Source organism: Manis javanica, chromosome 9, assembly GCF_040802235.1.
Source record: "Manis javanica isolate MJ-LG chromosome 9, MJ_LKY, whole genome shotgun sequence".
Taxonomy (NCBI): domain Eukaryota; kingdom Metazoa; phylum Chordata; class Mammalia; order Pholidota; family Manidae; genus Manis; species Manis javanica.
In genome coordinates, this window is record NC_133164.1 from 107,303,158 (window position 1) to 107,309,157 (window position 6,000).

At 41.2% G+C, this 6,000-nt stretch overlaps 1 pseudogene; it reads left to right on the forward strand.

Annotated features, from left to right (window-relative positions):
- The window catches only part of LOC108384138 (uncharacterized), a 40,152-nt pseudogene extending 34,152 nt beyond the window's left edge, over window positions 1-6,000 (forward strand).

The following is a 6,000-nucleotide window of genomic DNA, read 5'->3' on the forward strand; positions in this document are numbered from 1 at the left end:
TAACTGAAAGTCTGTACCTTTTGACCCCTTTCACCCATTGCACTTGCTACCCCCTGCCTCTGGCAACCACATTTTCTTTATCCATTCCTCCATGCATGGGCATACTGTGGCTATTGTAAACAACCCTGTGGTGAACGTGGGGGTATGGGTATCTTTTCAAGCCAGTGTTAATTTTGTTTTTTGTAGTGCTGACCGATCCACCTGCATTGTGGAGAATGGACGGGAAGATGAGAGGCAGAGGAATGAGTTGGGGGCTCCCACAGTCCCTCAAGTAGGGGATGATGGTGGCCTGCACTATGACAGCTGTGAGAGGGAGAGAACTGCTGCGAAGAACAGAGAAGTGAAAGAGGTGGGGCTGACAGGAGCTAACTGACTGACTTCAAGGTGAGGTAGAGGTTGGTGTTTAGGAGGACTCTCACATTTCCTAGTCAGTTCTCCTGAGTTCAACAGTCCAACTTAAAAGGGTCACTCTGTGAGAAGTTCCAGGAGAACTCGGAAGGTAGGGTAGTATCTGGCCGTATCAGGTCAATACTGGGGGCACATCGGCCAGCAATTCTCACCAGATAAGTGTTCTGTGATTACAGAAGAGCTGTGTACTTTACTGGGACTGCAGTTGGCTCTCCTTTTGTAACCATTTGAAGTATTTTATCATATAATTGTTATTTTTTAATTTCATCTGACTCAGGTTCAAAAGAATATCGATTTCCAGGAGGAATAATACAACTGGCACAATACTGGAAAAAATGGAAGTGAACTAAGGAACAATGAGAACATTTTTAGTGAATTCCTGAATCAGGTAATAGAGAAAAATGTTTTAATGCTCATTAAGATGGATGAAATATAAGCTCTACATTGGATTCAGCCTTCTTTTGGACAAAAAGAAAAGGAAAGATCTAGTCAAACAATGAATGATTTGGTCAATGTGAACTATTAATTGAGGCCTCAGTGTGGATTGGGAAATTGAACTTCCCAGCATGGATGTTTACATTAATGAAAAGACTGGATGTTTGTGAAACTTCTCCTTCCATGTGTTTTAAGTGCTCAATTGGCTTTATTGCCTAATGACTTAAGAGCACAGCTACAACATCAAATTCCCTGATTCAGATCCCAGTTCTGCCACTGCTGCGAGCCTACATAAACTAGTCACCAACCTAGATTTAATTCCATCACCTGCAAAATGGGCAGAATGACACCACCAACCTTGAAGATTGTTATAAGGAACAAGTGACATAATAAATGTAAAGGACATGCAAATTGCATGTTCACAGTGAAGGCTCCATAAATAGTAGTTATTGTTATGATTATGCGAATTGTTAAGTTACTGAGTAGGATGATGACTAAATAACTGGATTTCATTTTTTTTCTCAAGCATCAAAATGCCCTCACTTTGAGGACACTTAGAGTTTATAACAATGGATTACGACAACCACATTTTCATTTCAATGCAAATGAAATGGGATGTGTAATAATAAGTGGATGTGCAAAGGTCATTTCTCTGTGAACAGTGTTTTCAACTTTCCCTAGTAACACAGAAAGAAGCAAATGGGAGGTATATCTTTGTTTTGGTTCAGGTATTGGTAACATAAAAGGACTTGGTGCTAATGGCATTCTGGGTAGTTTCCACAGAGGATATACCATGCATGCCCTGCTAGATAGTTTCTAAGTTTAACCTTACTGTGAGACGAGGCTAGGAACATTTCAGAAGTGGTAAAGAGGTTACCACTAATGGTGGAGGGTCTGGGACAAATGCTTACATTTTCAAGTTTTCATTCTCAGGTAATACTGGGGTTTAATGTGCTGCACTTTGGGGAACATGAACTTGTTATTTGTCTCTCAGTGTAATGTGAGTGAGCGTGGCTGGGAAGGTATAAAATACATGGCCATTTATCACCTTTATCCGGGATCCTCCAGATGTAACCTGTTGTCTTGGTGGAATTATTTAATTGCACCACCTTGACTCCTCAGAGAGTCCCGGTTTGGATGATCAATTATATGGTTACCAAAAGGAAAGCCAAACGGAGTGGCATGTTACTGTGGTGATTTGGTGGTAGTTGTTCTGGACTTCCACAGGGCTCCCGGGGGGAATCTACAGTGGTATAGGCAGGTGAGACGACCTCTCTAGCTCTGACCTGCCTCAGTCTGACAGAAAGGACCAAACTGGACTGAAATTCACTTCTTAGGTCATCCAGAGCAGAAGTTTTGTTTTAGGTTTTTAGATGTGAAGGCTTTAGTAAATTAGAAAAGGGCATTGTAACCTTTCGCAAATCATATTTCAGTGATCAGGTTTTATTTTTGGTGTGCTCGTGTACTCAAGCGCATGCATTTGTGCACACAATTTAGTCTGTGACTCTTTTAAGGAAGACTCTCAGGATGTTGCTTTCTCAGAAGTCTGGATTTTCCCAAGCAAATAAGAAAGTAGGGCATGGGGTTAGTAAAACACTGAGATTTAAACCCTCTGCCTAATTAGGGAACATAATTTGTAACCCTTAATTACAACATGGTGATTGATGCTCTTTTTGCATGATGTTCTGCAGTTTTGAACTCACTGCAGATTTTTGTGGAACTATGTCTCAAAAACAGGAGATTTTATGTGAGAATTTTAAGATGGATGAAATATGAGATTTAGATGGGATTCAGCCTATATTCTGCTATTTACCCTCATTAAGAAGTTTCTTTGGAACCGTGTGCTTTTATTCAACTGTATTTCACTATCTATACTTATCTTGAATATTTGATTTTATTTGCTCAACTTCAGCGTACTTTATTCCCATTCATAGGTGGGCATTATTAATACATAGGGTATCTTGGAGTTTGACATTCACCTTGGAGATGTGATATTTTTCCCCATTGGAACCCAGCATTATGTTAAGAGCACGTGCAATGAGGATTTGCTTTTAATTATTGCCTTCAGCACTGGAGACCAGGTAACAGTAAGCAGCATAAGAGCAACTCCTGAGAGCCAGTGATGGGCAGATACTCTGCCAAGCAATGTGTCTGGACCTTAGGGGGCCCTAAGTAAATGAGTGTCGAATACGTGAATAAATAAATGAACTAGCTGAACCACGTGTGAAGAAGAGAATAAAATAATCTTTTCAGTTGGCTATAAAGGGACAAACATATCACACTCCCTCTTAATTCCCCAAGTTTTGAACCAACTGAGAAAAAAGCTTAAAGAGTAGTATACAGAGGTACATAAAATCATTTTTATTACTAATAAAGCAGATATTAGGGAATATAGCTAAGATATGTAGGCAGGTGGGTTTCCTAATATTAATGGCCCAAACTGGATTGGCCCTCCCTACATTGAAGCCACTCTCAGAAATGTCTGCCATTCCCTTTGAAGGGGGATAGTCCCCCACTATCCTATCAGAGTGGGTAATGGGCAACGTTTCTAAAGGGGATGTGTTTTGCATAAGGGGTACGAAGGGAAGGAGGAGAGTGGGAAGATGGAGAGAGAGGCAGAGAGAGGTAGAGGGAAACACATGCCAGAGAGACACAGAATGAAAGACAGAGACACACAGGGACACAGATACACAAAGAGAAAGAGACACACTCAGCAACATACACAGAAATAGAAAGATATGCAAAGAGAGAAAGATCTAAACAGAGGAAGACAAGCTCAGAGAGAAACAACAGAGATGCACAAATGGAAGGAGACACACAGACAGACACTCAGAGAAACAGAGACTCATAGAAGCAGAGATTCACTGTGAGACAAAAACATAGTGAGAGACATACAGAGAGACACACATGAATAAATTGAGAGAGGGTGACTGAGAAAGAGAGGCAGTATAAAAGGCAAAGAGAGAGAAAGACAGCAATAGAGAGTGGGGACAAGCACAGTCAGACTCAGCTGGACAGCCAGGCCGGACAGCAGACCCAGAGACTGTTGGCCCAGCAGAGAGAGTCCAGTCTGGCTGGGGATCATGAGGCCTTACTTAGCAATGAGGCTTCCCTCCATCATGCGCCTCTGGGCGTGGAGCTCTGAGAAGCTCTTCTGTCACTACTCCCTGCTCATAGCAAGACAGAAGGTCCCGTTTCCTCATCATAGAGAACTACCTCTCAGTAGGATGGAGATCCTTTCTGAAGAAAGCTTCACATGTCTCAGTACCTCTAGTCATCAATCCAGCTTTTCTTATTCTCAGAGCTGAAAAGGACAGACACACAAGGTAACCACTTCACAGGAGTTTTTAACTGTGTCAAGTGACACAGCCACATACCCACCCCCAGTCTTGTAAGTGCCTTGACGGCCATAAGCTCTCGTGTTGATACATCTCTTTTTGGTTTCCACTGTCAACTGCAAAACCTTAACATGGACGGTTATCTCCAGGCCACTGTGGACCACATCCTGGCCCAGCTTTTCTTCAAGAGGCCAAGTGAGTTTAAGAAGATTCCCCAGATTCAAGGAGGACCAGGCAATCAACCTGCCTTAGATTTGCTGGGTTGGGTTCATACCTTTTCTTCCTTCTTTATTTGCTGTCACTGCTTCTGAAGAAGAAACCACTGTGTAGGCAGGAAACAGTTGTGGGGCGGCCTTAAGGCTCATTTAGGGAGTGCAATTACAGAGCCCCTCAGGCTAAGGGGACATTTCATTCCATATACTCTGTGTGGGTTAGTAGATCTATGGAGAAGACCCAGTAAATTAAATTATTTTGTATAGGTTTTAGTATTTGTGCATGTATTTATTTTCCTTTTGATACTTCAAACATTATTCTAAATGAAAACACATTCTTTTTATGTGCATCAGTCAATCTTAGTCCTATGAATGTATTTCTGTTATTCATCAGTGTGGAAGGAAGTAAGGATGTCAGCCTATGTATGTACATATTGAGACCTGGAACCCAGGAACAGCAAGTCTTGTGTGGAGAATTTCGTATAGAACCCTAGGCTGGTGAATCCCAGTCCTTTTGCTGGCTAATGCCAAAATTTTTAAGGACTCCTTCCTGCAAGTAGTTGTATGCTTACTGTATATTAGCTGAGAAAATAGTGATCAACTAATTATGAATTCAATGCCTTCTTTGAATGTATTTGGATTTGATTAATCACATCATCAACTATTTATATTTGGAAACTACTCATCTCTATATTGAGAAGCATGTGGTTTAGTGTACTGCCAGTGCTGACTGTGTGTATGGACTCAAGGACTGCTTGTCGTCACTCAGAAGCTAGGAGGGCTGGTGCTCTCCAAGCTGGGAATCATTGCCCAAAGCAGGAAAGAATTTGTTCAGAACTAACCTGTGCTTGATTTTTTTTCACAGTTTATTTTAACAGGTATTTGGTACCCCTGCACCGTGCTTGGTACCACCATCTGCTCTGGGCTACCCTATATAAAATGCTCAAGTCAGTATTGCTGATCTTTAGTGCTTCTTACCACCACCCTGTTTCAATTATTGCCCTAACACCTCTTTGGTTTTTTTAAATGTCTTAGGATATTTGTTTCTAGGCCAAAAGAATCTGTGTGTTCCATTTTCCATCTCTCTCTCTCTCTGGAATAAACAGCTCTGCTTACTACAGGTACAGAATTCAATGAGAATCAGGAATGGCTCACTTTTAGTATGAGGAAGATGCCACTGATTTAATATCCATAATCAGGTAATAAAAGGCCTGCTAGCCCTTGGAACCACTATGTCTTACTTTATTGTCCTTTCTGGGAGAGCCAACTGAGATTACAGCTTGGTAGCACTGGGAGTTTTGTGATGATGGTGGTGTTTTGAAGAGATTTTCTAGGGAGTAGGTCACCATCTAGGAGGAGGAACATGGTTAAGAAGATGAAGGGACTAGCACAGGGCAATGGGTGTATGGAAGGAGGATGTCCAGATAGAGGGGGAGACAGTCATAAAAGTAAATGGCAATGTGTATAGACAGATTTTATCTACACATTTTGGTTTTTTGGGGGAATTTTTTAGCATACTATAAACCAATTCGTTATCCATGTTCTTATATCAGGAGGTATTGTATTAGATTATATGTGGTCATTTAATAAAGATTTTATGCATCTTT